The sequence below is a fragment of the Saccostrea cucullata genome, unplaced genomic scaffold, assembly GCF_032062105.1.
Source record: "Saccostrea cucullata isolate Sc308-1 unplaced genomic scaffold, CSIRO_AGI_Scuc_v1 ctg8847, whole genome shotgun sequence".
Classification (NCBI taxonomy): Eukaryota; Metazoa; Mollusca; class Bivalvia; order Ostreida; family Ostreidae; genus Saccostrea; species Saccostrea cuccullata.
The window spans coordinates 23038-33542 of NW_026927991.1; the positions used below are offsets into that span (position 1 = coordinate 23038).

The window sequence follows — 10505 nt, forward strand, 5'->3', positions numbered from 1 at the left end:
AGTCCTTAATGGGGCCATTTTTCAAAAATTCAAAGTATGCATATTGTTAAGAATATTATTCTGACCATCTTTTGTTCAATATTGCTTATCAAAATATTCCCCATTTTTGAGATATAAAGTGTCAAAGATTGGAAATTCTGGCCCCTTGTGACCCCTAATTACGTAACATATGGTCCTAATTGTATCATATATTGTTGCTAATCGTTATGATGAATATCTTTGCTTCTATAATGTATCACAAAATATTGATCATTTAAGAGTTAAAGATGAAAGACTTTTGGCCCCTCTGAGCCCCTTATTTGAGGGCTCAGCCCCTTTTTCTTGATATCAAATGAAAGGTCTTGTAATTTCAAAGACTTTTTGTTCAACACCTATTCAGAGATTTCTTTTCATTTGGGAGATATGCTGAATGGAAATATTAAGGGGCCACCCCTACAAGTCCTTAATGGGGCTATTTTACAAAAATTCAAAGTATGCATATTGTTTAGAATATTATTCTGACCATCTTTTGTTCAATATTGCTTATCAATATATTCCCTCTTTTCAGGATATGAAGCGTCAAAGATTTAGCATTCTGGCCCCTTGTGACCCCTTATTGCGTAAGATATGCTTAAAAGTTGAAAATATGTTGTTACAAATTGTCTAAAATTAATTAAAATCGAAAAATCGAGCAGAAAAAGTGATAAATTTTTTTGGACACACGGGGAATCGAACCCGGGTCGCCCGCGTGACAATCCAACGCGCTAACCATTCCACCATCAGGATCGCCGCTTCGCGTTTTCAAATGCAAATATCTCGAGATTGGCTTTTTCGATTTTCAAACAAATTACATATTTGGCTTCTGCAAAAGGGTCTCTATTCAATTCTAAAACAAAAATATTAAAAAAGAAAAGTTGAAAAATTACGTTTTTTAAATTCGCTTCCGGTTTCGACCGGAAGTACTGACGTCGCACGAAAAGGCGATTCTGCAACGCTATATATCATGAACTATTATCTCCAATCAATCTTCAGTTCTTATCTATAGCAGTTTTTGCTACTAAATCAAGACAAAATTGCATTTTAAAATCAGAAAATTGTCCATATCTCATGACCGGAAGTGACGTCATCGACGAAAAAAATTTCCAATAAGGTTCAGATCAGTACCTATCAGATGTTAAAGTTTCATGAGAATCGGTCCAGTAGTTTACGAGAAATCGCGTGCACAAAATCGGAAGAATAATAATAATAATAACTAGAAAGTCTGCTATTGCAAGCAATAGCATATGTCGCCCCGTACTGGACAAGACTTTCATTTTTATCATCAAGAAAACAATGGTCCATTAGCTAAGCTTGGACAACCATCGAGTCGTATCAGTCCTTTCCGTTGGAAACGGAAGACCTTAATTGGGTACATCCCATTTTATTTTTAGAATCGGTAGGAGAAGAAAGTAGTGCAGGAAAAAATTACAAGTTCCTAAATTTGCAGACTTGCATAAAAGAAATTGGGCAGATGTACTGAACTGAGCCTCATACTTGTTAATTGGCAGTATCTTTCCTACCAAAAAAGCTTGGCAAATGTAATTTTTTAAGAAGATCAGTCGAATTATTTTGTGTATTATAACGCCAGTTAGAACTCTGAAATTTCACTTTCATTTTTAGAGGTTCTGCCGGAAAGCGAATCTGACATGCCACCTTCAAATCGAGCATTTCTGCATTGCACAGGGCTGATGTTTCTTATGAGATGATAAATCATGTGTAAACTTTCTCAGTTTAGCGGAATCGTGAACATTTTCGGCGAGATGAATGTTTTGTTTACAGTAGTGATCAAGGCTTAGCGCACTTGTAGGAGCGGATCCTAGGATTTATGAATGAATAAAAACTATGGAAATAACGTAGCAATTTTCTAATTTATACTTGCACTATCTAATGAAATTAATAATATACAAGTTATAGATATACAAAAAAAATGCGAAATGCTAATAAATGCAGTTGACAATCGTTATTTTATATATAGATAAAATAAAATAATTATAAAATCTAGAGACAAGACAGAAGAAGAATGAAGGTTGGCAAACTATGAAATCACATCAGGAGAACTGAATTTTATGAATGAAACTTTTAAAACGTTACTTGTAAGTTGTATATGTTAGATATGTGTATTCTAACTGGCAGTGCGCTTCAAAAGGGGGGGGGGGTCGTCTTGAACATAGTACCTTACGTTTGAACGGTAAGGGCTAGGGCTTTCGTATTTCAAATATGTAATCCTTGTGAAAAGAACCTTTATTGGACACGAAGAACTTTGACCCTTTGACCTAGACCTTGGAGAACACATGTGTACATCTTAACCTTTTTTCTGTTTCGTTTCTATGACAACTGTGAGCGACTCATTACAATTATTTTAAAAGTAAAAATCACTTTGACACATTGCAAGGAATTAATATTGAAAGTTTCAAAACGATTGCTTGAGTAGTTATTGAGAAAATCGAAATTAAAGAATTTTAACATTCCCCTGGTTTCCATGGCAATAATCGAGTATTTGAAAATTTTAAATGCAAGGCGCACAACTACAGATACTAATCATTAAAATAAAAAGAGTTTCATTACGAACGTTTAAGGGACCAGAGAGAACACTCTCGGACAAAATTCGTCGCTTTTTACAGGTTTCCATGGCAACGGTAGACATATTGGAACTGAACGACCTCACTGCACAACTACAACAAGTGATCGTCCTTTGAGAAAAGTTTCAGGAAGATTGCCCCAGCCATCTCCGAGAAACAGCCTGGATAAAAAAAACATGCGTACAATATCAATATGTCGTCCCCGACTTCGTTCGGGGCGACATAATAATAATAATAGGGAAAAAGAAACCGAAGAATAACAAGAAGGTCTTCCGTTGGAGACGGAAGACCTTAATAATAATAATAAGAAGAAGAAACAGCGTAAACACAATATGTTCCCAAACTTCGTTTGGGGAACATAATAAGAAACAGAGTAAAAACAATATGTTCCCAAACTCCGTTTGGGGAACATAATAATAAGAAACAGAGTAAAAACAATATGTTCCCCAACTTCGTTTGGGGAACATAATAAGAAACAGAGTAAAAACAATATGTTCCCAAACTTCGTTTGGGGAACATAATAAGGCAGCAAAATTCAAATTCTCATTTCTCTACTAGGATTTTTACATCGGGCTCGGAGTTGGTTTTATTCAGGAAGACAGGACTGGGTTCAAGGCGACTAGGGGTACCACACCGGTAATTGACCAATCAAAATGAACTCAGTCAATTGTAGTTCCATACATATAAAGCCGATTTTCCTTTCTTTTGAGAGTTTTTTTTATTTCCTTCCAGGCCATTTTGACAACTCTGGTACCTGTGCCTAGGAAATTTTATCTACTCTGTAAATAAATAAAGTTTTTTGACAGGAACTATTTTTCCAGGGCATAGGGGGCTACTTCCCGGGGTGCTTTTGAGATGTTTATAAAGACATTGAAAACACGTGGATTTGGGGGTAGCCCTGTTTGCAGATGCAAAAAAAATCAGAAAATGTCGTGGTTTTTTTGGTGTCAGCTAATGTGACAGGTATTGTTTAACACTCCCTCATTAATATTTTTTTTCATGAATTCAAATACCTGATGTTTTACGGGGAAGAAACGTGTACTGCTTTTTAATATACCGAAACTCGCTATTTCTGGGGATTGTGTAATTCTAAAAAAAATTCAGATAAATTTCAAAGGTAAAATAAAAGAAGAATACTTGGTATTAAAATACTAATTCATATCAGTAGAATTGAGTGCTATTAACGACATTTAGAGAAATAGGCTTTAAAAGGTTTTTATCATATCTTTGTTTGTCTGCACTTAAATTTCAAACACGACAGAATTTGTAATTTTTGCCGTAAAAATTCATAATTTCTATACACTTTAGGGACTCACCGTAAAACTTTCAGGAAACTTTCTATGAAGTCTTTTCTGCACCTTAAGTGGAATTTTATGTCGATCCCAGGTGTCGATTGAGTTTCAGAGAAAGAATCAGGGGCAGTAAGCATATATGAGCTGCCCAATATTTTTTAAATATTTTTATACCAGTGTTATCGTTAAGTTGGTTTATTTTTCATATAACGAGATGTCCAGTTTGATGGAAATAGCAATAAAATTTTCAACATTTGATTTGTAGTTGAGTTATCACCATGTGAAGTTGGGCGATTTTTCCGGAATTGAGAAATTTCCATCAAATTCTCACATTCCAAACAAGGTTTAGATATGGCCGCACGCAAACAACAGAGTAAAAATTTAATAGATTGTTTAAAATGGCACAATAAATGATATCCCAAAATATCATTCTGTTGCTTGCATGCGGCCACCCTGAAAAATATAAAAAACGATGTTTTTCGAGGCCGATTTTGATCGCTTCCGGTTTCGGTTTTTATATTCAGACGTAAACAAAGTTGGAGGAAACAGAAAATGTGACAGTAGATTTATCGAAGTTCTAACCATTTAACAGGTAGGGAAGAATTGAAAATCAGAGCAATTGTAATTTTACATGCACTGTTCAAAATTAAATCCCCTCCTATACTTATTAATGATAGAAGATTCGACATGACAGACTCCGCTAACTCCATGAACTTCGGGGGGACGGTAATCTTCACATGCATGTCAAACAGTTGAAAATAGAAAATGTGTATCTAAAATACATCAAACAGGTACACAACATGCTATCTTCTTTCAAAGAAAAAAATAGATTATAAAAAAAGTGACTTAATCATCGATTCTTTTTGATTTAGGCCCTAATATTCATGATTCATTCATATGCACCCTCGATCGGCCGGTTGATCTGCATGATTAGCCGCGTTTTATCAGTTGTGAAAATCTTTACATATACGGCATTAAAATATAAATATACTACATTTCTAGGTTGGTGTTTATAACATATTTTTCTGTCTGAGTCCGAGTCTAGCCTTACACTGGTACCTGTGTACTTTGTGTAAATGTATGGTGTGCTATAACAGTAAAAAATAAAAAAAAATGGCAAGAAGTTTTTTTTTTTTTTTTTTTTTTATGTTAAACCATTAAAGAAATAAAAAAAATTGTTTCTTAAAAATAAGCTAACATCACTAAATCTAATTAATGTTCTTTGCAGAATAAACAATATAAATTCTTTCTATTTTTCTTGTGGGAACAATGTATTTTTGTTGTTTTTAAAACTTTTTAATTAAAATATTATTAATGTAAAATTAAACTTTTGTAAGTATTAAAAAAAATAATCAGATTACCTTAGAATATTATGAATTCATTTAAATCACCATTTAAATGAAAAAAAAAATGTTTGTCATTACATGGTTCATCGTTTTTGTTTTAATTTAAAGTACCCAATAATGTCCTTGCTTCAGATTTTATTCATTTAACTCAAATAGGTAAATCAATAAAACTGCTATTTAAATTGATTTCATGAATGAAATAATTATATATTATACCTGGTGATACATGTATAAATAAATTATTCTCTTTTTTTCATATATAAAGAAAATCTTATGCAAATGTATATACACTGTACAAGTAACCCCCCTCATTCCATAGTTATAGACAAAATGTGCATAGTTACATAATATATATAGTAATTTAATTTTAATATTCATATTTTAATTGTAGGATGCCTGGAGATGGTCCAAAACAATATCCTGTTACTGGAGCTGTTACTGGTTGGTATTGTAAGTGTCGTGCTGGACCCAGAGTTGTCGGGGCATGTGCCCATGTGGCCTCAGTATTGTGGTTTCTTGGCTATGAAAGACACACAAACTTTGCAGTAAGACCTATTCAAGACTGGGCTGACTACTTGAGGATGCAGCTGTGCAACCTGCAGTAATGGATGGCTCATCAGAAAGTGAAATGAGTGCAACGGAAGAGTGACATGAATTGTGACATTGGTTTATTGATGGTGAACATTATTGAGAGTGAACATTCTGCAGATTATTGGCGTCTCCATATGAATGAAAATTCTCAAGAGGGACGTTAAACAATATACAATCAATCAATCAATCAATCTGCAAGTTATGATATCAACTGCATTAGACTCCCATTATTGTTTTCAACAATATAGTGGAAGGCTGTGTATATATTGTTATTAATTAACTGTAAATAGGGATTTTTATGTGTCTTTGATTTTTTTTATGTTTAAATTGTGATTTCTTAACATCTGTTATATAATTGAGAAATTAAAATATAGTACATTGTACATCCCAAAAACATAGTAGATTCATTGCATGAGTTTAATAAGTTTGGTTGTAAATATTGAAAGATGAATTATGTTATTATCATATGATTAATTGTTATCAAAATTAATATACTGATGTAAAATGCATAATGATTCACAAAATGTTTCTCAGATAATAGTAACAATTATAGTTTATTATGCAATGTGTTTATTTGCATATTGAACTTTGTTACTAATTAAAATAACTATTTACAAGTACTTGTTATTTTTTGTAATACAATGTAATTACAAAACCTTTCCAGACAAACATGTACTAGAATAACTAATTCTTTGATGCTTAGTTCATTTTTATGACATTGTGAGGATGATAAACATTATCTTATTATGAGTAAATGTAGTGTTTAAGGCATGAGTGGTGTGATGTTAAACTTCTATGATCTTTTTTGAAAAAGTATAGGTGGGTGATGGGAGTTCTGGAATTTGTTTATGCAAACTGAAATCCCTTATTGTTATTTTTGTCAAGTTTAATGAATTGTTATTAAAAATGTTAGTTGAATACATTTCTTGTTTGTTCACTTTGTGCATTCAATGCATTTTTATGTTAAATACATACAAGTAAATTCAAAGAATTGTGGTCCCCCGCTTTCGGTGTCTTTGTGAGTGAGATGTTATTTTTTTATGACATATTGTGTCTAATATGAACAACCTATCATATGTCATTTATTTAGAAATTATCATTGAAGTTGATTATTTTGAAGGATGAAAACCCTAATCCTGACCGTTAAAAACTTATGGCCAAAGTGAAAGTTTTTAAAGTAGGTCAACTCCAAGGTCAAGATCAATGGGTCAAAGTTGTTGATATCCAATGAAAGGTTTTCTCACAAGAATTACGTATGTGAAGTATGAAAGTCCTAGCCGTAACCGTTCAAAAGTTATGGTCAAGGTTAAAGTTTATTCATAAGTACGTAAATCTTTAAGGTCAAGGTCAAAGTTGTTGATATCCAATTAAAGCTCCTGCCACAAAGAATATATATGTGAAATGTGAAAGTCTTATTATTATCGTTCAAAAGTTGTGACCAAAGTTAAAGTTTTTTTTTAAAAGTAGTGAAAACTCCAATGTCAAGGTCAAAGGGTGAAAGTTGTTGGTATCCAATGAAAGGTCTTCTGAAAGGATTACCTATGTGAAGTAGGAAAGCCCTAGCTCTCACATTTCAAAAGCTATGGTCAAGGTTAAAGTTTATTCATAAGTACATAAATCTCAAAGGTCAAGGTCAAAAGGTAAAGGTTATTGGTATCCAATGAAAGGTCTTGACTCAAAGAATACATATGTGAAAAATAAAAGTTCTAGTATCTACTGTTTAAAAGTTGTGACCAAGGTTAAAGTTTAAAAAGTAGTTAAAACTCTAAAGTCAAGGGGTAAAAGTTGTTGGTATCCAATGGAAGGTTTTTTTTACAAGGATTACATATGTGAAGTACGAAAGCGTTAGTCCTCACCGTTCAAAAGTAATGGTCAAGGTTAAAGTTTTTTCATAAGTACGTGAAACTCCATGGTCAAGGTCGAAAGGTCAAGGTTGTTGGTATCCAATGAAAGGTCTTGCCACAAAAAAAATACATATGTGAAATATGAAAGTCCTAGTATCTACTATTCAAAAGTTATGGCCAAAGTAAAACTTTAAAAAAAATTGTAAAAGTAGGTCAAACTCCAAGGTCAAGGTTAAAAGGTCGAATTTGGTGGTGCCCAAAGAAAGGTATTGTAACAAGGTATACACATGTGTAATATGAAAGTCATAGCTCCATTAAATCAAAAGTTATGGGCAATGTTAAAGTTTTTGTGACAGACAGACTGACAGACTTACGGACAGACGAATGAGATTTAAAGTCCCCTCGCTTTTGCGAAAGCGGGGGACAAAAACAACTGTTTTACATTAAAATCCGTTTTTTTTTACCACTTATAGCTAAAAAATAGTTTCTATTCACATGTTTAAGATCATTTCTGTTGTACTTGTATTCAACATCCATCTTTTATTTCTTTTATCATATTTACAGGGGAAAAAAAATTATTAAGAATTTCCAGAAGTCAGTGAAAATTGTGTTATTTTTGTATTGACCCCAGAATGTCTTAATAGTGTTTTTTTCATCAAAATATATCTGAAAAGGTGTGATTCAATCATAATTCTTTTAATATTTATAACAATTTGTCCATTATGGTTGGGGCATATTTAGGGTCTTAATGCCCCTGATTCTTTTCTACGTTGCTATTGATTTTTTTTTTTTCAGGAGAAGGGGGGGGGGGTGTTGACTTACTTATTCTAAGCATTTGTTAATGTGAGTTTGTAAATACATCTACGAACTTGAGCTGGTTTGTGACCTTTGGGTCATGGGGTCAAAGGTAATGGTAAAAGGTCATGGTAATCAAAGATTTTCATAAAGAAATATAAAATTAACGGCCATATCAAGTATACAAGTCATTTCACTACTGGACGAAAAAAGTGCTGAGAATCCCAAATTTTACTGATAAAGTTTGATAATTACTGATACTGTGCTGTTGTTGCTGATAAATACTGATATTTACTGTTATTATTACTGTTGTTGCTGATATTTTTTGTTGTTTCTGATAAATACTGATAATTACTGTTGCCTTTTACTGTTGAGTCTGATAAATACTGATAAATACTGTTGAGGTACTGTCGTTGCTGAGAATTGCTGATAATTACTGTTGAGGTACTGTCGATGCTAGATTTACTGATAATTACTGTGGTCATTGTTTTTAACCTGGTAATTGGTTTAAAATATAACAGAGGGCTATAAAAACCTTCAATTATTACTTTCTTTTACCTGAATTGTCATGGCAAAATTTTCATATTTTTTTTAAATTTTCTGCTTGTGGCAAAATTACATTACTGTATGTATGTATGCTGATCTCAATTTCTACATTACGTTAACTTTGTGAAAATTTTGACAATAATCAAATGAATTATTAATAGAATGAATATATAGAAATAGAATTAATAAAAAAAATTAACTGCAGAAAAAAAATGGAATTTTACTTTTGCATAAGATCTTATTGAAAAATAAACTGTAAATAAAAAGAAAAGTATGCTATCTTAAAAAAGATCCATCGCCGCCTTTCCCGATTCCAAAAAAATATGTAGGGAGATCGGTGATTTTTTTTTCAATAATAAGAAAAAAGTTCTTAATGGATGGGAAAAAATCGGGATAAAAAAAGTTTCCTGCAGGTTAGAAAAATTGGGGTGTTGCTAAAACGCGGAACGGAAAACGGAACGGAAATCGGAACGGAACGGAAAACGGAATATATTATTTTAGAATAAATCACTTTAAGTTAACAAAATTTATCATAAACGATATATTTTTGTACATATTCAATCCCCCACAATTAAATACAAGTTGATTTTATCATGCTCAGTCTCTTTTTTTACGAAAATCGCTAACATATAGCAGTCACCTAGAATCGAATTTGAAAAGGGGATAAACGAACTTGAAAAGTATTTGACAAGCAAAAACTCAAAAAGAAACAATTGTTTGATTCGGGAGGGGAGTAAAACACAAAAAGAAAACAACTGTTTGATTCGGGAGGGGGGATAGGTTCCAATTCCAACATCTTTCAGTACTATTTTTTTTACACTAACTTACTACATTAATTACATTCACATAAAGTTTGAGGATGTGAACTTAAACGAACATTTCCCTAGTAAAAAAGGGTTTTGACGGGGGGTCAAATATTTGATATCTAAATGAACCATAAAGAGAAATAAAATGTAAAAAAAATTATTAAGATAATACGTTTAGGGCAAACCTTTACGGCAAGCTCAAGAAACATCTCTTATACACACTGGTTTTAAAATTTTATTCAAAATAGAGACATTTTCTATATATTTAAATTCTGGAAAGACAAAGTTGGAAAACTTTCATGTCATTCAATGAAGTTAATTTTGTTTTCGGTCATATTGTGTATGTTTGGGGGGGGGGGGGGGTATATGAATGACCCCTAAAAAATGAGTTTGTTTTCCCACTCATCGGAAAGGTCTGAGAAGTTGTAATAAGTATGCCCCCCTTTTTTGTCAAAAAAATACATAAGGTTTAATAAATCAATTTCTAATGTGACTGTGGGCCCCTACATAGACCTGAAACTGCCACTCCCCCTTTCATGATTCGCGAATTCGACACTGCGCGTGCATAATCTGAATTCATAAATAGTTATTTTTGTCTTTACAGACATTGACATTGGAAACAAATTGAAAGAAGGGGGGGGGGGCAGTAAAAATTTTCCAAAATCAACAAATTTGACAAACCAAAAAA

At 32.5% G+C, this 10505-nt stretch overlaps 1 long non-coding RNA gene across 1 annotated transcript; it reads left to right on the top strand.

Annotated features, from left to right (window-relative positions):
* Window positions 1-4391: 4391 nt before the first annotated feature.
* On the top strand, window positions 4392-6265 carry LOC134276098 (uncharacterized). The gene is made up of 3 exons (XR_009993980.1): window positions 4392-4481; window positions 5627-5928; window positions 6026-6265. It is a non-coding gene; the product is annotated as an uncharacterized LOC134276098 (long non-coding RNA).
* The last annotated feature ends 4240 nt before the right edge of the window (window positions 6266-10505 follow it).